This window comes from Heloderma suspectum, chromosome 4 (genome assembly GCF_057233095.1).
Source record: "Heloderma suspectum isolate Gila_16-S chromosome 4, 16-S_ref, whole genome shotgun sequence".
In the NCBI taxonomy this organism is placed as follows: Eukaryota; Metazoa; Chordata; class Lepidosauria; order Squamata; family Helodermatidae; genus Heloderma; species Heloderma suspectum.
Genome location: NC_139461.1, coordinates 309,272,761 through 309,294,416, shown reverse-complemented (window position 1 = coordinate 309,294,416; position 21,656 = coordinate 309,272,761). Strand labels below are relative to the sequence as shown.

Genomic DNA, 21,656 nt, shown 5'->3' with positions numbered 1-21,656 from the left:
AGTTAAAGGCCCTTGTCTGTCAGAAGGGGTGTAGGGCCACACTTTCCCTTTTTAAACTGATGCAAAAGTGGAGAGCCTTTGCTGGAAACATCGCATCTTCATTGCCCAGAGCCTTCTCTGTTTGCCTCCATCATCATCTGGGCTTTTTAGAGACACTCTGCACATGAACTAAAATTTTAAATTGTCAAAGACTTGCCATGGACAGTGCTGTGAAGCTTTGGATAAACTTGAACTCTCATCGCTGTGGACCGTGTGTCTGTGTTTGTAGTCAGCTCAGTGTACAGCAGGCTGAGTTTGATCTATGACTTTTAGATTTCCTTCTGCCAGAACTCATGCAGCATAGAGTTGCCGATGCAAAAATGGTGACCTAGAACTCTTTGCGTGTGTGGGTATGCCCGTCCCTTGATTTTAATGGGCCCTGAGCTTTCAGCCAGAAGAGCAGTATGATTGCTGGATCTGCTCCATCATGCCTTACCGTGCTAAAAGTGCTTTCCATTCATTGTGTTAAATGGCAGAAAAAGTTTGTTGTGTATATTTTATGATTTCTTAAATATCATAAAATATATGTGATATTTGCAGATTAGTGTTAGTTGCAACTCCAAATAATACTAAGTGTGGTTCCCAATGGATGACAAGGAGAAAAGACAAAAGCAAGTAGAAAAGAAGGAATAGAGAAAGTAGAAGACAGATAGAGAAGACAGAAAAAAAGAAAAAAGAAAAGGCAAGAGGCAAAGAAAAAAAACATTTGTAGAGAAGAAGCGTGGCCATAGTTGCCCCCAGGGTAAATTAAAAGCAGCTGATTGTGCCTGGAGCTTATTACCTGGGGTAAAGTAGCCACAATAATGTAATAGTTCTTTAAGATGAAGAAAATGTAACTAGAAGGAGAAGAAGAGCCTATCCCAAATGTGTGTCATTGGGACTAGTGTAAGGCAGAAAAGTTTAAGTAAGTTTAACTTGAAAAAGACAAATAAAGAGACAAGGCTGGTGCATGGAGCAGAAAGTTTTATGTAAAAAGTTTGAAACATGATCTGCAATACAGGCAGATCAGCAAAGAAAAAGAAAGCAAAAGAAAGAGAAAAATTTGTCTTCCCATACTAATGAATAAAAGTGTTATCAAGCACTTTGGGAAGCGAAGTTGTTTACAGGAAGCTGTGCCTGAGAACCAAACACTTCTAGCCTATGCTGAAAATGCTTGCTAGTGTTGTGTTGCCTCATGGGTAACATGTATGGTATAAAACCCATTTAGCCCAATAGTTCGTGGTTCAGAGAAGCTGTCTGATCCAACCATTAAGTACGCCTGTGTGCTGTAAGTTACCCAATAAAGTCTCCTTGTAAGTAAACCCCCCCTCTGGAATCCCAAAACACACGTTGGGCTAGAGCACCTCACCCAGTATCAAACCCTGCTGTTAAAAGCCATGAAAGCAGGTATGAAGAAGTCAATTAATATGACCAAAGTGTCTAAAGTGCTGCAAGGTGCCACTGAGGCCCCAGAGCGTACTTGGAGCGTCTTTCAGATGCCTATCGCCAGTACACCCCCCTCGACCCAGAGGCCCAAGAAGACGTGGACGAAAGGAAAAAAGAAGAAGACCCGGCAGAGGCAGAAGATTCTTAAAAAAGAACCAGTGTGCCCAGTGTGGACAAGATAGACATTAGTGGCATGAATGCCCAAATAAAATAAATCAAATACACAAAGGAGAAAACCAAAGGGGCCAGAATGGGCGAAGAGGGAGACAGCTTGAGAGGGGCCGTGACATTGACTTCATGATTGACACTGGAGCGGCATCAAGAGCAAGCAAACGTTAGCCTTAAACAAGAAGTCCAAACACTGAGCGAAGTTCTTCAAGCCCAGCGTGGCTTTGTCTTAAAAATAAGCCATTCCCATCACAGAAGTTCATCCTTTCCAACCAAGAGTTAAAGTATGAGTTAAAGAGGGAAAAATAACCCTTTGACTCCCAGATGGAGAGGACTGAGAACTATCATACTTTCCACTCCCGCAGCTATGAAAGCAGCTGGAGTTAAACCCTGGATACATTGGACACGAGTCAAGAGAGCGAGAGGGGGAGAGTAGACTGTAAACAGAAATCCCAAAAATCCTTTAAAAATCATTCTGAAAAAGCAGTAAGAAGACTCAGGCTAGACCTTACTGTGGACACACCGGGAGACTGTCCCCCTGCGTACGGTCAGACCTGCAACTGGAGAATTGAAGAAGGGGACTAGACCCTACTGCAGCTTGCCAGGTGAATAGCTGCCCGGCGTACGGTCAGATCCCAAAGAAGATCAAACATGAGTGTTGTAGTGTTAGTAGTGTTGCATTGTGTTTCCTTAATAAGGTGCAAAAAGGGGGGTCTGCCCCTGGAAGAAGTTTGTCCCAGTGATTTGCTGATAATTACTGGCTTCACCTGGCTAACATCACGGGAGTAAAACATTTTTGTTTGCCAAGAGGTATACCTGCAAACAGGCTTATTAGCTCTTGCCTAATACCTGTCTGTAGACATCCTAGGAAAATTCAAAAAGATACCATGTTAAGAGTTTATGGTGTAAGTTTAACTTATTCCCAAAATGCTAATTGGGGCGTAGTTGCAAAGATCCTACCCCCTACAGAGTTCACTCTACGCACCCCCATCGTTGCTACGTGTGCACGAATGCTTAATTGTCAAAAATTTTCCAGAAAATACAAAGCTATCCCTGGCCCCCTTCCACTGTAATAAAATTCAAAACATATCTTTTAATGATGCCCACATACTTTTGCCTCATGGATGGTTTTAGACATGTAGTTCCCGCACTTGGTCATTCATTCCTGCCAACTTGTCTAATAACCACCCATGTGGCCTCAGCCGCCAATTGAACTGGTGCCAATTCTTCCCCTGTGGCCCGAGAAAATCCGTCGACGGCAGCCTCGAGCACTCCAACTAACTAAAAATTTTAATAGTCATATGCAGTTATATTCTGACTCAGAAAAATTGGCCTTAGCAATGTCACTGGTTGGGGTTCCAGATTTAGCCTTGGCTAATGGTCTAAAGATCAACCGGTTAGCTTGCAGCTTAGCCAAAAGCATAAATGCCACCTCACGAGCATTGTCATTGTTAAATAAAGAGTTGCATGATCTAAGAGGTGCAGTTCTAGAAAATAGAGCTGGTATGGATTACCTCTTCCTTCTTCATCATTTAAGTTGTGAGACACACCAAAAGCTCTGTTGTTTTAACTTAACTGATAATAGCAATGCTGTAGATGAACAGATCAACAAGCTGCACAATATAGTAGCTAAGACAAAACAATTAGCTAAATTAGTTAACCCCTTGGCTTCCAGATCTTAGCTGGCTTGAAGCATTGTTCATCCTAATTCTACCAGTGTTGTTCATAAAAGTTCTGTTATGTCTCTGCATTCCTTGTCTTATGCACTGTTTAACCAATCTGTTTTAAGTCTCAGCTAGTAAAACTGCTGCCCTCTATGCTCTAATAGCCCAACAAGAGGCTAAGTAATATGTATGTCACAAAAAGCTTTGTATGGTTATCAGAAATGCTATAATTGTAATGAAATTATGCATTTAAGGGGGGAATGTAGCAGCCATATCGGGGGTCAGACTAAGTAGCCTCATGCAGTCTCATGCTTCATGTTCTTGCTGAGCTCTTTCTCCCTTGAATATATTGTTGTAAGCTGACGAGACACAGGAATTCCTAATCTTGTCAAAGGTCATACAATTGTATATCTTGTTCTCTGCTGTTCTCTTCTGTTCTCTCCTTATCATGGCTACCCTATAACCCAGTTCTTGTATTATAAACAATGGTGCGAGGAGAAGAAATGTTGAGGACTGCAACCCCACGCGGGAGGGGGAGGAGGAGCCATTTCATGTGTGTCACAATGTCTATAAAACCAATGTGCTGATGTATTTCGGGGCTTCTGGCTCTTTGGAAATGATTCCAGCCTTAAGCCCGCACGTTAAATAAAGAATCTCTTTTTCCTTCACTCCGTGGTCTCTCTGACTCTGGGTTCTGCAACATTAGGACACGATAGCCACTTTAGAATTTGAAATTTAGAAAAACAGGGAAGGGCTTGTAGCTTGATGGTAGAGCAGCTGCTTTGCATGCAGGTCCCAGGTTCAATTCCTGGCATCTCCAGGTAGGGCTGGGAAAAAGCCCAGCCTGAAATCAAGGGAAGATGCTGCCAATCAGTGTAGACCAGGAGAGGACAGAAAGTAGACGGGGATCTCTGGGTGATTCACAGTAGATCGCAAGTCCTTCAGTTTCCTAACAGTTTCAAGACAGCGACAACAAAGCCCCTTTTTCTTCCTTCTCATATTAGGCAAGAAAGCATGGAGGCAGGGGAGAGAAACAGCAGTAGATTTCTGTCTGAAAAGATTTCTGGGCAAACTTCCAATGGGCCTTGGAATAGACTCAGTATAAGGCAGCCTCCTGTGTTCCTAGTGCAGCCTTCCCCAAACTGGAGCCCTCCAGATGCATTGGACTGCAACTCCCATCATTCCCAACAAGCATGATAGAAGTTGCAGTCCAACACAACTGGAGGGCCCCAGGTCAAAGAAGTCTAGAAGGGAGAACAAGAAAGCCAAGAGCACATCCCCCATGGCACAGGCAAGGCTGAAATAAAGTTGTCATTCTTAAAACCAAAAGGAAAATGTGCCCAAATAATTTTTCAAAAGAGTAAATCAAAATCCCACGAGAACTCCTGAAGGGTTAACACGTAGGGCCTCATCCCGTGACCCACTGATGGCTCAGTCCCGCAACAGGATGAAGCAAGACTATGAAACCCTTGTTTTTAAAGATACCAGGCCTGTGTGGGATGGGATTTGCTTTTTGGCTGGGCCAACTCGTCAACTGGGCCATACAAGAGCTAAACAATAACTTTTTGTTGACTTACTCATAAGAGAGTTGAATCATGCGTCATGTTTGCTTGATTTTAGGCATTGTGGACACAGAGAAAACCTTTGACTGCTACAGCCGCTAAGCACTGCCTGAATACAATCTCCTGAAAACATTTCTGAATGTGGGGAGTGCCCCCTTCTGAACGTGTTCTACCATCTGGACCCCCACCCCTCCACAGCCAATCAAGTGAAAATTAATCAATTAAAGGTCATCAAATTAGTTGATTCGGATTTCTTTAATTAATTAATTATTATGTTTCTATACTGCCCAGTAGCCAAGGCTCTCTGGCCAGTTCACAACAATGCATTGACTGACAGCCCTCTTGAAAAGCTCTATGCTAACCCACCTCAGAGTCAAGTTTAGGAGGAAGGATAGCTGGGGCGGAGGAAGGGTTAGCCTCAGCACAACCTGCTTCCTAGCATTCATCCCCCACCCACAAACACGTATGCTATGCCCCCCAGGGACAACATCAGTTTATGGAGTTAGGATTTAATGCCAAACATGTGCAAAGCTCTACACAGAATGTAAGAAGTAAGATGGCCCCCTGCCCAGATTGGTTTGCTCCAGAGGGAGGCAACCTGGTACCCTCCAGATGTTTTGGACTACAACTCCCATAATTCCTATTGGCCCTGATGGCTGGGGATTATGCCAGTTGTAATTCAGAAATCTGGACAGCATCAGGGTTGCCTCCCCCTAGTTTGCTCTCTACACTTCACAGTGAGCTCAATTTCCACTCCCCCCAACCTGGTGCCCTCCAGAAGTTTTGAACTTGAACTCCCATCAGCCCGAGCCACCATGGCCAACAGTCAGGAATGCTGGGAGTTGTAGTCCAAAACTTTTGGAGGGCACCAGGTTGGGGAAGGGTGCTCCAGTCAATACAGTTAAAAGCCTGTATGATCTGGTCTGCATATTGGATATGAGGTGAACAACATAAAGGCTGTAATCTTGAACACATAGGGGCTGTTAAGAACATAAGAAGAGTCCTGCCGGATCAGACCAAGGGTCCATCTAGTCCAGCATTCTGTTCACACAGTGGCCGACCAGATGTCGACCAGGGACCCGCAAGCAGGAGCCAGGAAACCACAAGCAGGAGTTCACACAGCACACTAATCCACACTCAGTGGCTGAGTGTGGGCTGTTTTTTGCCTCAATCCCTGGGTTGTTTGTTTTCCTCCCTCCCTGTATCCCAAATGCCTTTGCAGCACTACAGTAATGGCACGTAGAGCAACTGAGTTTTTTCTCTGCTCTTGCCCATCGCCTCTGTATTCTGGAGAAACCACCCATGAACAACCCATGGTCTACGGTTCACACATAGTGACAACCCATGGTCTGAACAACCCAGAGTTCACAACCCAACAGCAAGCCATGGGTTTCCTTCTGGATTGTTAATGGTTAACACGCGTCACAACAACCCAGAATACAACAACCCATACCATGCGTTGGCGGAACGTGCAAAGCAGGCCAGTGTGCCATCAGCTGGGGCCCTGCCCCTCCCGCAGAAGGGGCAGCAGGATCATGGGCAGCACAAGGTTTGGCAGGATACCAAGGCCAGCCAAAATCTGTGGACTTCGCTGATGGTGAGGGTTTATTTCAAGCATAGCCTGTGACTGTGGCAACACCACCCAGACTTCTCTCCGCTCACTCCTTGGTGAATGCCACTTAAGTTTCGATTTCCTGATGCTGGCTGCTGAGGTCCCTCACTGGGCGGCCAAAATGCAGAAAAGATTGCATCAGATCTTTGGTGTCCAAGACAAAGTCAGATAATAAACACTGTATAACAGCAGACCCACATGGCATAACAGAGAGGCACACAGGAGGCATTTCAGGACCCTTTTGGAAGGTGCTTGATGCCACAGCTATATTCCTACAGAATTACAATCTACATTTCTTTTATTGATAGTTCTCGCCCTTCCAATTTAAGAAAGTGTTGGTGCATTTTTAAATCTTGGGAACACTAAATCTACGCACCTTGGAGCGCCCCCTTAGAGGTCTGACTGACACCTGGAGCGTATTCACCACCCCACTGGCATTTGAGCCACCGGCCTCCACTGCCGCTGTTATTATGGTTTTTACTTTAGTTTTATCCTGTGTCAAACTTAAGGGGGAGGATCCAGCACAGCCACTCTGCCTCCACTGGCTCTGTTGCACTCGCAGGACCCACCGTGAACACAACAGGAACGACTGCTCCTTCAACAAATCCCAGAAAACAGCAAAAACACTTGTTTCCAGAGGTCCCTTCTGCCAGCTCCACTGACCTGCGCCATTCTAGATTTTTTTTAATCTTTCTATTTATTAATTTTTTTATTTATTAAATTTATTAATCGCCCATCCGTCTGGTCACCCAGCCTCTCTGGGCAATGTACAATAACAGAACAGTTTAAAACAATAAAATTCTACAGTAAAAACATCGTATTTCTAAAAATACCCTAACCCACCCCAAATGCCTGCCTGAACAACCACGTTTTTAATGCACGACGGAAGCTCATTAAAGAGGGGGCATGGCGGAGTTCCCTAGGGAGGGAGTTCCACAGAGTGGGGGCCACCACAGAAAAGGCCCTCTCCCTCGTCCCCACCAGCCTAGCTGTCCTGGCTGATGGGGCAGAGAGACGGCCATCCGAGGCTGATCTTGTTGAGCGGCCTGTCTGGCGCTGCTGGAGGTGCACCAGACATGAACATTTCTGCACGTTTCCAATTGCTTTGGGAACCCGCAGGCTCCCGCTGTGCTAACAGTAGTTCTGCCAGCGCAAGGACAGCACTGGATACTGACCAAGGTTTTTATATTATGTTTTACTATGTTTACTGTGTATTTCATAGTTTTACATTTTGTTTTGTGAACTGCCCTGAGAGCTTCGCCATATAGAAATGTGATAAAGAAATTTTTAAAAATCAAAAAACTATACACAATTTAGAACATCTGCAGCATTGGGAGACGGTTTTATCTTAATAGGCATATAGCAGGGCTGGTGAACCGGTGGCCCACCAGATGTTATTGAATGACAGCTTCCATTACTCCTGCCCACTGGCTGTGTGGCTGGGGCTGATGGGAGTTGGCATTCGCCAGCCCTACCATACAGGCTGACCCATTGGTCTACCAGACAACACGAAAGCAGAGAGCATCTGGAAGAAGAGGACTGGTGCAAGCTGGGACCCCTTCTTAGGGCTGGTTCCAGGTCTGCATGCCTCCCCGCCCCCCAGCCCAACTGCAGAGGGTGGGCCCAGCTCCTCCGTCCTATTAAAGGGATGTATCCAATGTTACTCTAACTTACGTACCATTCTTTTCAATGGGTCTACCCTAAGTAGGACTAACACTGGATACAACCCATACAACGTTAGTCCTACTTACAGCAGACACATTGAAATTAATGGGACTTATATTAGGCTAACATTGGATACAACCCAATTGGATACAAACTTATGTCTGCTTTGAGCAGGCAGACCGGACTATCTATCTATCTATCTATCTATCTATCTATCTATTACATTGATATCCCACCTTTTTTACACATTAAGGAACCCAAGGCGGCAAACACAGTCCTCCTCCTCCGGTTTATCCTCACAACAACAACCCTGTGAGGTGGGTTGGACTGAGAGTCTGTGACTGGCCCAATGTCACCCAGTGAGCTTCCACGGCTGAGTGGGGACTAGAACCCGGATCTCCCGGCTCCCAGTCCAGCACTCTCGCCACTACACCACACTGGCTCTCTTTTCCCTGCAAATGACTGGAAGGAAGGAGAGGATGAGACAGCAGTGCAAACGCAGAGAAGAAAGCAGAAGCGGGGTGCAGATGGGGAGGAGCAGCAGCAAGGAGGCGGCAGTGGCAATGGCAGGCCCCCCGCAGCTGCCCGCTGGTACCGCCTGGTGCCTTCAGGCCTGCTCCTTCTCATGGTAGCATCCCCAGCCACAGCACATCTGTGTCACTCGGTTTCCGGGAGGGGAAACGCTGCTTCCCTTGTGCTCTGCACCTGTTACCTTTCTGGCATCGGGAGGGGCCACATTCCAGCAGTTCTGACACCATGACAGCTAAGCTGGTGAGGACGAGGGAGAGGGCCTTCTCTGTGGTGGCCCCCACTCTGCGGAGCTCCCTCCCTAGGGAACTCCGCCATGCCCCCTCTTTAGTAAGCTTCTGCCACACATTAAAAATGTGGTTGTTCAGGCAGGCATTTGGGGTGGGTTAGGGTATTTTTGGGCCGCGGTGGCTTAGACTGGAAGGTTGGCAGGTCAGCAGTTCGAGACCCGAGTGCTGCGTGACGGAGTGAGCTCCCATCTTCAGTCCCAGCTTCTGCCAACCTAGCAGTTCGAAAGCAAGAAATTGCAAGTAGATAAATAGGTACCGCCTCGGCGGGAAAGGTAGCAGCGTTCCGTGCACCTCGGTGTACAGTCATGCCGGCCACAGTACCACGGAAGCGTCTTCGGACAGCGCTGGCTCTTCGGCTTAGAAACGGGGATGAGCACCGCACCCTAGAGTCGGACACGACTGGTTGGGGACACCTTTACCTTTTACTAGGGTATTTTTAGAAATTCGATGTTTTAATGTGGAATTTTATTGTTTTAAACTGTTGTATTATTGTACATCGCCCAGAGTCATCGGGTGACCATCCAGATGGGCGATTAAGAAATTTAATAAATAAAATAATGTGCCTCCCCCTCCCCTGCTCACACTGCTGCACAACAGCCAAGCCCAGAAACAGTGTGACGCAAGAGCATAGTGGTGCAGAACCTCTGCACATATCTGCAGGGCAGGCATTGAATCTCAGGCAAGCCAAGTCCGGCCCAGCTGGGGTTCCCAGCTGGCCACGCCCCCTTCCCCTGGCCCCACCCACTTTCTCCCACGTACCAATTGTTTTGTGGTTTTCTGGCTTTTGTGCAGCTTCTTCCTCATTCTAAAAGGCTGAAATGCCTCTCCTAAGACTGAGCTACTGGCAAAGACAGACTTAAGCTAAAACATGCTGGTACATTTGGTATTCTGGTCCCACCCTCTGACCTTCAGCCCTGCCCACCACTGGAATGCGGTCCCCCAAGAACTTCTCCAAAATTTAGTCCTCTGGCTGAAATAGGCTGGACACGCCTGCTGTAAGGTCAGCCAATATTATTAACTCCATACTGCAGAAGGAGGAAGAGGCTGCAAGATTGTGGCTTGCCTAAGGGTTTGTGGCAGAAGCACAATTTGAATCAGGGACTTCCTGGCTCAAAGCTAACACGCTGGCCACTATGGTATGTTCAACCCTCCTCTCTTCAGCAAGATCCAAGGCAGGAGCACAAAGACACGCTCTACACGGATGTACAACATTGCAATTACGAGACACGGTATTAACTCCAAAGCCCGCAACAGCCACGAAATGAAAACAAGAAACAAAATGCTATCCAGCTTGCAAAGGGCAGCTGTTGCACCAGTACACGCACCCACCGCATTGGCAAAGAAAGACTGTGGCGAAAATGGCTGCAGTTTCTTATGGCGAGATGTGGCCATAAACTGGACCAGTTTTCGCAAATTCAGAGGCTCATTACCAGCTCAAACTCTATGTCAAAAACTGAACCCATTTTTCTTCCCAAGCAGGGATGTGTGGGGCAGAAAAGTTTCAAAACGTCGAGAGTTTTCTAGTGCTTTCTTTTTCCACAGAAAATTTCCAGTTTCATAGGTTCCTTAGTAACAACGAATGCACACAAATACGATATTGGGCAAACGTCAGTTTCAGAGATGTAGATGAGTGATTGTCAGCATATCACCACCGGCAGAGGCACAGTTCTTTCGGTTGTGAAAATTTATCAGTGAGTCAGCAGTTTTCAGCACCTGTTTTTTTTTCCTTAAATGTAAACAATGTAAGAGACATACATGCTATTGTCTTTAATTTTTTACAAGTATTCCAATAAAAAATTCAACATAATATAGCATTTAAATTAAGTATAGTTTAATTTGTAGGTCAAATACTTCTGGTACATTGGGACAAAGAAATAAAACAGGGTGCTTTTATTAGTTTTGTTGTTTACTAAATGCAAATAAAATCAACATGCTAAATTAGATCACTCTCTAGGGCAAATTTTCCAATGCAATTTAACGAACATTTTCCAGAATTTAACATAATTTGCACAGGAAGCTTTTGCAGGAAAAAATCCAATTCAATTTTTCTTGGAAAAGCCATATCATTATTTCCAAACCTTCTCCTCTCTATGACTCTTGTCTACCCTGTCAATCAAGTGCAAAGTTTTGGCTTAGGCTTTGATGCTTCCGCTCCTTTGGTCCCCACATTCAAACTGGTACCAAGTCAAATTACTTCTCCCTGCATATCACTGAAGATAGCCACTCCTTCCCATCTCTGTCTCTTCATTCTCTCTCTTTGCCACTGCCAAGCATTATGTTGTAAGCACCTTGGGGCAGAGACCTCTCTTTTGTATGTGTGTGTGGTTATTTTATTTGTTTAATAAATTTATGTCCCTCCTTAAAAAGCAAAAAACTCACAAGGTAGCTTACTATATAATATTTAAAAACCCATCATAATTAAATTACAAACACATGACACAATAACAGGAAAGAGCAGCAGCCAGCAATAACATTAGAACAGCACTCTGGCCAATAAAAAGTGAAGATCACAAAATATAGCAGCATCACCATAACAATAGGGTAGTTAAAAATCCTTAAAATTATGAAAAAGCAGCAGCAACTAAATAAGTTTTCATTGCCTGCTTAAAGGCCTGTAATGATGGAGCCTGGCAAATCCTAACTGGAACAAAGTTCCACAAACTGAAAAAAGCCCTCTCCCTTGCATGCGCCAACCTATGCAAGCCAGGCCCTGGAAGCGGATCTCAGTGTGCAGGCAGGGGTGGACAACTTCTGGGGGCCTGGGGGCCAATCCCCCCCCCTTTGTTCTTTAAAACAAAGACAAACCAGCCCTTTTTTGCTGTCGTACCCCTGAATTTCAGCAGCACGTGCAGTGCGGCCACAAAAAAGGCCAGAGGGCCACATGCAGCCTACGGGCATGTGTTGCCCACCCCTGATTTAAGGCTTTAAAGGCCAGTATCAGCACTTTAAATTGGGCCCAGGAATGCACTGGCAACCAGTGGAAGTGGTACAATGTAGATGTCACGTGTTCTGACCACCTGGCACCCACCAGTACCCGGGCAGCTGCATTTTAAACCAGTTGAAGTTTCCAAACCATCTTTAAAGGCAGCCCCACACAGAGCACATTACGGTAGTCCAGCCAGTCGCTAGTGTGTGAGTTCCTGAGGCAAGATCTGTCCACTCCTGGTAGGCTGGGATGCCAACAGTGACCCTAAGCTGCTAAGAAGCACTCCTGACCACTGCCACCACCTGAGCTCCTCCAGCTAATGCCTGGTTCAGGAGAACTCCCAAACTGAAGTCCTTATCAGTCCCCCCGGCAGTAGCCATGGCTGTAGACAAAACACACCCGAGTGGTGGGTTAAGAACAGATTTTCCTTGAGCTATAACAAGCTTACATCTCAAGGTAAGTTGGCTGAGGTCAGCCTCATGGACAGCATCCCTTGCAGGAGGAAGCAGGAAGGAGAAAAAGAGCATAGGGAGGAGACAAGGAAGAAGGCAATGCCATCTCCCAGAGACCCCTCCCACCTGACTCAGGTACATATTAACCCTTCAAGTTCAGGTTGAGTGACCCATGGCCTGAGTCCCCCCAACACAAACTGCGAACCTAGTCCTTCAGGGGAGTGGAACCCCAGCTCAGTCCAATGGGAAACCTCCATATGGAGTAGCCAAAGTTCTCTGGGAGTTTCACAAGAATTACAACCCGAAATACAACAGAATAAAAACAGAATATAAAATCTTTAACATACAATTTAAAAACCATTTAAAGCAGCTGAAACAATTAACAATAAATTACCAGGACCTGATAAAACAACTGACATTAAAAGCCCCATCTCGCGCCATCAAATGTCTGGCAGCAGAGATTGGATTGGATTCAAACAATGACCACAACCAAACACTAGCTGGAGTTGAGCAGCTCCCCCACCCCCTGGCCAACACCTTGCCCAAGAATGGAATATCAGAAACTGGGTAGCAGATGTCCCCAACCAGTGAATCTAAACTTAATTTCTTTAGTAACGGCCTCACCACTGCCACCTTCAAGGCAGCAGGGACCACAGCATCCCTCAGAGAGGCTTTCCCCACTTCCAAGGTCCATATACCCAGCTGAGCCCTGGCAGATTTCATCAGCCAAGATGGACAAGCATCAAAGAACCATATGGTGTGCTGCATCCCTCCCTCCAAGTAGTTTGTCCACATCCCTGTGATGCACAAGCTGAAAAGTATCCATCACAACGTAAGGAACTGGCACTCAGGCCTCACCCTGCTCAGACCCTGCTCAGACCCTACCACAACAATGGCATTCCACAAGGAGAAAAGTATGAAGATGTCTGAACTGCCTTTCCCTCTGATGCTATTGTCCCCTGCCACCATAACACCCCTTACACTATGCTTCTGGTGACACTACCCGCCAACTCTCCCTTGCTCCCAAATCACAGGCCACAAACAGCAACACAGCAGCAGTAACCTCAGTCTCCCATTTCACCACAGAGTCCATCCATCCACCACTTGAAGGATTCAGATAAATTAAAACGAGTTCAGAGAAGGGCAACAAAGATAACCGGGCGACTAGAAGCCAAGTCCTACAAGGAACGATTGAAGGAAAAGGATATGTTTAGCCTTGAGAAGGGGACACTGAGAGGGGTATGATGGCATTTTTCAAGTACCTAATGGGTTGTCACACAGAAGAGGGTCACAACCTGTTTTGCAGAGACGGTAGGACACAAAATAATGGGCTTAAGTCACAGGAAGACAGACTTTGGTTGAACATCAGGAAAAACTTCCTAACAGTCTGAGCAGTCAGATAATGGAACCAACCGCCTAGGGAGATGGTGGGCTCTCTTGTCACTGGAGGTATTCAGACGACAGACTGGACAGCCATCTGTCAGGGATGCTTTAAACTGGATTCCTGCACTGAGCAGGGGGGTGGACTCAATGGTCTAAAGGGCTCCTTCCAGCTCTAGGATTCTATGCCATCCCATCAATTATCTTGGCCCCTCAACAAATAGCATCATTGCCAGTGCTGAAAGTCCTTATATGGTAAAGCACCGTTTGAACTAATGATGCTGCATGAATAATTAACAATAAGTCATTTATAATAAAATCTCGACAACACGTTCTACTTTTTCTGGGTTATACCTCTGTCCGTCAGACAGAAAATAAGATCTTTATTATTGGAAAGCGGATTAGAGAAGAACTTGGGGGGACAGTGGAGGTAGGGGTTGGGGAGAGCAATATTTAGGGAACAGGCTTTGAGCTTGGAATGTTGGGGTACAACTCCTCAACTCTGCCAAAGACCCACTGGGTCACCTAGAGCAAGCTACTTAGGAAACAATCCATGTTAGCCTGAATGTCAATCCATTCAAATGTTGAACCAGCTCTTAAACCTATTCATGTTAAAAGTAACTGCAGACGTTCAGCTAGGAAAGAGTGGTGGATGCACATAACCAGCCCACACTGGCCTAGAAGGCAACACGGGCAGACAGATCATGTGCTCTGGCATATTAGACCCTCAGGCGGGGTGGGGGCTAATTGAATGGGTTTGTGTCCTGAGTACTCAGACTCTGTGCAAGAGGGAAAATAACAGCGCTGTTAGATCACTGCCATGCACTCTATGTGGGTCTGCCTCCAACTTAGATTACCGAAATGCAGTAGAAGGCCTTGAAAACATGTAATTTTACCATGGCCTTCTCTTGATATGACTGCTATTGTTGCTGTTGCTGCTGTTAACATCATCGTTGGTTTTATTGTTGGCTTTTATGGCTGTTTTTATTGTTTTTATATTTTTATCACTTTTAATATTTTAATTGTTTTTATGTATTTTATTGCTGCGAGCCGTCTTGAGGGGGCTTCTGCCCTGAAAGGCAGCAAATAAATATTTTAAATAAAATAAACGCACTCTACATGGGGCTGCCTTTGAAGACAGTTCAGAAGATGCAGCTTATGCAAAATGCGGCAGCCAGACTGATAACAGGGGCAAGAAGATCCAAACAGATAACACCAATTCTGGCCCGTTGCACTGGCTACCTGTATGTTTCCAGGCCTGATTCAAGGTGCTGGTTTTGACCTATAAAGCCTTTCATGGCTCAGGACCATGATGGGGCGCCTCTCCTGGTATGAATCTACCCGCACAGTACGTGCAGCATCTAAGGCCCTCATCCAGGTGCCTCCTCCAAGGGAAGCTCGGAAGGTGGCAACAAGAGAGAGGACCTTGTCATGGTGGCCCCCCAGTTATGGAATGATCTCCCTGATGAGGCCCACCTGGCGTCAACATTGTTATCTTTTCGGCGCCAGGTTCAGACTGCCCTCTTCTCTCAGCTCCAGCAAAGGAGATCATTACCTTGTCACGGTGCTGGAGCTTGAGCACCTCAAGGATGCCATGAGCTAAACCGTGAAGGGACACCCAAGATGGGAAGGTCATGATAGAGAGGTCAGTCTAAATACGATCCCTGGGGAAGGAAACGGCAACCCACCCCAGTATTCTTGCCATGAAAACTAAATGGATCAGTACAACCAGAGATATATGGGTATACCATCGGAAGATGGGACTCCCAGGTCGGAAGATAGTCAAAATGCTACGGGGAAGGAGCAGAGGATAAGTTCAACTAGCCCCAGATGTGATGACGCAGCTAGCTAAAAGCCGAAAGGGCAGCTAGCTACCGACGGTGCTGGAGGTGAACGACGAATCCGATGTTCTAAAGATCAACACACCATAGGAACCTGGACTGTAAGATCTATGAGCCAGGGCAAATTGGATGTGGTTACTGGGGAGATGTCAAGATTAAATATAGACATTTTGGATGTCAGTGAACTGAAATGGACTGGAATGGGCCACTTCACATCAGATGACCACCAGATCTACTACTGTGGACAAGAGGACCACAGAAGAAATGGAGTAGCCTTCATAATTCATAATGAAGTGGCTAAAGCAGTGCTTGGATACAATCCAAAAAACGATAGAATGATCTCAGTTCGAATTCAGGGTAAGCCATTTAACATCACAGTGATCCAAATATACGCACCAACCACAGATGCTGAAGAAGCAGAAGTAGATCAGTTCTCTGAGGATCTGCAGCACCTACTGGACAATATGCCAAAAAGAGATGTTATTTTCATTACAGGAGACTGGAATGCTAAGGTGGGTAGTCAAACGACACCTGGAATTACAGGCAGGCATGGTCTGAGAGAATAAAAAGAAGCGGAACATATGCTGATAGAATTTTGCCAAGACAACTCACTGTGCATAACAAACACTCTCTTCCAACAACCTAAAAGACAATTTTATACATGAACTTCACCAGATGGTCGACACCGAAATCAGATTGACTACATCCTTTGTAGCCAAAGGTGGCGGATGTCTATACAGTCGGTAAAAACAAGACCTGGAGCTGACTGTAGTTCAGATCACAAACTTCTTATTGCACAATTTAGAATCACACTAAAGAGAATAGGGAAGACCCACAGGTCAGTTAGATATAAGCTCACTAATATTCCTAATGAACATGCAGTGGAGGTGAATAATAGATTTCAGGGACTAGATTTAGTAGATAGGGTCCCGGAAGAACTATGGACAGAAGTTCGCAACATTGTTCAGGAGGCGGCAACAAAAAACGTCCCAAAGAAAAAGAAAACCAAGAAGGCAAGATGGCTGTCTGCTGAGACGCTGGAAGTAGCTCAAGAAAGAAGGAAAGCAAAAGGCAACAGTGAAAGGGGGAGATATGCCCAATTAAATGCAAAATTCCAGAGGTTAGCCAGAAGAGATAAAGAATTATTTTTAAACAAGCAATACGCGGAAGTGGAAGAAGATAATAGAATAGGAAGGACAAGAGACCTCTTCCAGAAAATTAGAAACATCGGAGGTAAATTCCAGGCAAAAATGGGTATGATCAAAAACAAAGATGGCAAGGACTGAACAGAAGCAGAAGAGAGCAAGAAAAGGTGGTGAGAATATACGGAAGATCTGTATAGGAAGGATAATAATATTGGGGATAGATTTGACGGTGTAGTCAGTGAGTTAGAGACAGACATCCAGAAGAGTGAGGTTGAATGGGCCTTAAGAAGCACTGCTAATAACAAGGCAGCAGGAGACGACGGTATCCCAGCTGAACCGTTTAAAATCTTGCAAGATGATGCTGTCAAGGTGATGCATGCCATATGCCAGCAAATTTGGAAAACACAAGAATGGCCATCAGATTGGAAAAAATCAACTTATATCCCCATACCAAAAAAGGGGAGCACCAAAGAATGTTCAAACTATCGAACAGTGGCACTTATTTCACATGCCAGTAAGGTAATGCTCAAGATCTTGCAGGGTAGACTCCAGCAATTCACGGAACGAGAATTGCCAGATGTACAAGCTGGGTTTAGAAAAGGCAGAGGAACTAGAGACCAAATTGCCAATATCCAGTGGATAATGGAGAAAGCCAGGGAGTTTCAGAAAAACATCTATTTCTGTTTTATTGACTATTCTAAAGCCTTTGACTGTGTGGATCATCACAAATTGTGGCAAGTTCTTGGTGGGATGGGGATACCAAGTCATCCTGTCTTCCTCCTGAGGAATCTGTATAACGATCAAGTAGCAACAGTAAGAACAGACCACGGAACAACGGACTGGTTTAAGACTGGGAAAGGAGTAAGGCAGGGTTGTATACTCTCACCCTACCTATTCAACCTGTACGCAGAACACATCATGCGACGTGCTGGGCTTGATGAATCCAAGGCTAGAGTTAAAATCGCTGGAAGAAACATTAACAATCTCCAATATGCAGATGATACCACTTTGATGGCTGAAAGCGAGGAGGAGCTGAGGAACCTCATGACGAAGGTGAAAGAAGAAAGTGCAAAAGCTGGGTTGCAGGTAAACCTCAAAAAAACCAAGATTACGGCAACCAGCTTGAGTGATAACTGGCAAATAGAGGGAGAAAACGTGGAGGCAGTGAAAGACTTTGTCTTTCTAGGCGCAAAAATTACTGCAGACGCTGACTGCAGCCAGGAAATCAGAAGACATTTACTTCTTGGGAGGAGAGCAATGACAAATCTTGATAAAATAGTGAAGAGCAGAGACATCACACGGACAACAAAGGTCCGCATAGTGAAAGCAATGGTATTCCCCGTAGTAACCTCTGGCTGCGAGAGCTGGACCATAAGGAAGGCTGAGCGAAGGAAGATAGATGCTTTTGAACTGTGGTGCTGGAGGAAAATTCTGAGAGTGCCTTGGACTGCAAGAAGATCAAACCAGTCCATCCTCCAGGAAATAAAGCCAGACTGCTCACTTGAGGGATGATTAAAGGCAAAACTGAAGTACTTTGGCCACGTAATGAGAAGACAGGATGCCCTGGAGAAGATGCTGATGCTAGGGAGAGTGAAAGGCAAAAGAAAGAGGGGCCGACCAAGGGCAAGATGGCTGGATGTTATTCTGGAGGTGACGGACTCGACCTTGGGGGAGCTGGGGGTGGCGACGGCCGACAGGAAGCTCTGGCGTGGGCTGGTCCATGAAGTCACGAAGAGTCGGAAGCGACTGAATGAAGAAACAACAACAACTTATCTCAGGCATTTGGCAGCATTTAATGCATTTTTAATCTGGTCCTGGATTGTCTTTGGTCTTTAAAAAAAAAAGTTGTCCAAGTGTGTGCTATCTGTTTATATGTTTTTAGGTAAATGGTTTTATATTTTTAACCGTTTTTAATTTTTATGAACTGCCCAGAGAGCTTCAGCTATGGGGCTTTATAGAAATATAATAAATGGATAATGAATGAATGTGCACCTCATCCTCCTTGTTAGGAAAATGTGGGGGATGCATTTCTGTAGAACCAAGTCAACTCTTATCACCTAATGTCAGCTCAAACTGAGCTGGCGTCAAGGGTAGGCATGGCTGGGCACCTGCTGAGCGCCCACATCCCAGGGGAGGCTCACTGACAAGAGCCCCCTGGAGCTGCTCCTCCTCTTCACCTTTTCAGCCTGCTTGTTCACCTGGCTCTCACTCTGGCCCAACAATGGTGGCCGTGAGAAGGAACATAGCAGCACAGGAAGCTGCCTTGTTGTTGTTCAGTCGTTCAGTCGAGTCCGACTCTTCGTGACCCCGTGGACCACAGCACGCCAGGCCCTCCTGTCCTCCGCTCTCTCCCGGAGCGTGCTCAGGTTCATATTCAAGGAAGCTGCCTTATACGGAGGCAGACCATTGGTCCATCTAGCCCAGTATTGTCAACACGGACTGGTAGCGGCTCTCGAGGGTTTCAGGTAGGATTCTCTCCTTGCCCTACCTGGAGAAGCCAGGAATCGAACCTGGGACCTTCTGCATGCAAAGCAGGGGCTCTATCACACTGAGCTACGGCCCCTCCTGCTTGCTCACTATCTCTCTGCCTGGCCAGCAAGCAGGTGGTGGCAATGATGAGAAAGCAGAGCAGGAGCGGCTGGTAACAACGGTGATGAAAAGGGCCCATGTGGATGTCTTGCCCAAGAGCCCTCAGAAACCTGGAGCTGTCACGGAACTCAAGCATAACACTTCGCAGCCTCAGTGTGGCCAACCTTTCCCCACAAAAGAGAAGCTGACATTTCTATAAGAGTCTGAAGTTCCAACATTAGACCACTCCTGCAAGTAGACTGGTTGTGGAAGCCGTTGTGAGTGTGTTTTTGTTGCTCAGTGCAACCACCACTATCTCATCGGAACCAACTCTCAGTCAAAGACGTCCCACACAATCAAGGAATGAGGAGTCTGAAGCCCTATTCCCCCGTCACTCTCATGTAAGATACTCACATCTTGAAGCAGGTCCATGCTTCTGGCTCTGCTCCCCACAGCTGCGCACTGAGCACAGATGTCGGCAGCAGGGCTAGCCCAGCGACACAAGATTGGGATCAGGGCCAGCAGCATGGCCCCAATCCTTCTTCAAGGCGCAAGTGCCCTACGCCTGAGCAACATGTGAATAGGTCTTGGAAGCAATGCTTCTGTGAACCATTCCTTTGGTGACCCCCTACGGAAGGCACATCATCCTGAAGAATCTGTAGCAGAAATAATTTAGCACCATTAACATGGCAGAGTGTTGTCTGGCACTTTAAAGACGCAGCAACTTATCGTGAATTTTGCGAAGGGTGCACGAGGCAAAGCTGATAAGGTGCAATTGTTACTTCAGGGCTAAACTCCTTACTTCAGCTTTCCCCCACCTGGTGCCCTCCAGATGTTTTGAACTACAACTCCCAGGAGTTTTGACCATCTCCGATACGCAGATGATACCACTTTGATGGCTGAAAGCGAGGAGGAGCTGAGGAACCTCATGACGAAGGTGAAAGAAGAAAGTACAAAAGCTGGGTTGCAGTTAAACCTCCAAAAATCCAAGATTATGGTAACCAGCTTGATTGATAACTGGCAAATCAAGGGAGAAAACGTGGAGGCAGTGACAGACTTTGTCTTTCTAGGTGCAAAGATTACTGCGGACACTGACTGCAGCCAGGAAATCAGAAGACGTTTACTTCTTGGGAGGACAGCAATGACAAATCTTGATAAAATAGTGAAGAGCAGAGACATCACACGGACAACAAAGGTCCGCATAGTGAAAGCAATGGTATTCCCCATAGTAACCTCTGGCTGTGAGAGCTGGACCATAAGGAAGGCTGAGCGAAGGAAGATAGATGCTTTTGAACTGTGGTGCTGGAGGAAAATTCTGAGAGTGCCTTGGACTGCAAGAAGATCAAACCAGTCCATACTCCAGGAAATAAAGCCAGACTGCTAAGTACTTTGGCCATGTAATGAGAAGACAGGATACCCTGGAGAAGATGCTGATGCTAGGGAGAGTGGAAGGCAAAAGGAAGAGGGGCCGACCAAGGGCAAGATGGATGGATGATATTTTGGAGGTGACGGACTCGATCTTCGGGGAGCTGGGGGTGGCGAAGGCCAACAGGAAGCTCTGGCGTGGGCTGGTCCATGAAGTCACGAGGAGTCGGAAGTGACTGAGTGCATTAACAACAATTCTGGCTGGGCTGAAATGTTTTGTTGAAGTCCAAAACATCTGGAAGGGACCCAGTTGGGGAAGGCTGCCAATGTGTTTGGGCTGTCATCGCAAGGGAATCTCAACATCAGTGGGGCAAATATGAAAATAATAGAGGGGTAAAAGTAGGTTTCAGACCAGTAGCCATTTTAGTCTGTTGCAGCAAAAACAACCAAGAGCCTCATGGCGGGGGTGGGCAACTCTGGGGCGGTGTGGGGCAGCGGCACCATAAGGCTTATGTGAACTTAAAGACTAACGAAGGTATTGCAGCACCAGCTTCCATGGGCTAGAGCCCACTTTGCCAGACAAATGAAGTTTGAGCCAGCATAGGCTAAATCAGACTTCCACTACCTGTACTGTGCTGGGGATCTCGGGAACTGTAGTCCAACACATCTGGAGGGACCCAGGTGGGGAAGACGTAAGTGGCTGGAGTGTCAAAGATTTGAGGATGAGACAAGTAACTTATTCTCGCTCCATCTGACTAGCTTGTTTCCCTTACTTGAACGGGTGTATCCGAGATTCACCTGACCAAGAGGAAATACAGCGGCTTTAAGGACAGACCCCACTCAGGGACAGATTTACAAATCCTGAGTGTTTGGGGCTTCAAGGATTCACATATGGGTAGTGGTCCCCGAAGCTTCTCTCAAGCCAGACAACACAAAGTTGGTATTATGGTCTCTCTCTCTCCCTCTCCCTCTCTCTCTCAAACAGTCTAAGAGAACAAAATGCTTTCATAATGATAATGCAGATCA

At 46.2% G+C, this 21,656-nt stretch overlaps 1 protein-coding gene across 7 annotated transcripts in view; it reads right to left on the bottom strand.

Annotated features, from left to right (window-relative positions):
* Window positions 1-21,656, bottom strand: part of HELZ2 (helicase with zinc finger 2) — an 84,672-nt gene that overhangs the window by 60,797 nt on the left and 2,219 nt on the right. For 2 of the 7 annotated variants that reach the window (XM_084854484.1, XM_084854487.1), the window contains exon 2: window positions 15,949-16,007. The exons of 3 other annotated variants lie outside the window; for them this stretch is intronic. The gene's annotated coding sequence lies outside the window, so the exon portion shown is untranslated. The remainder of the gene's footprint in view (window positions 1-15,948; window positions 16,008-21,656) is intronic. 2 more of the 7 variants (XM_084854485.1, XM_084854488.1) reach the window with 1 other exon arrangement.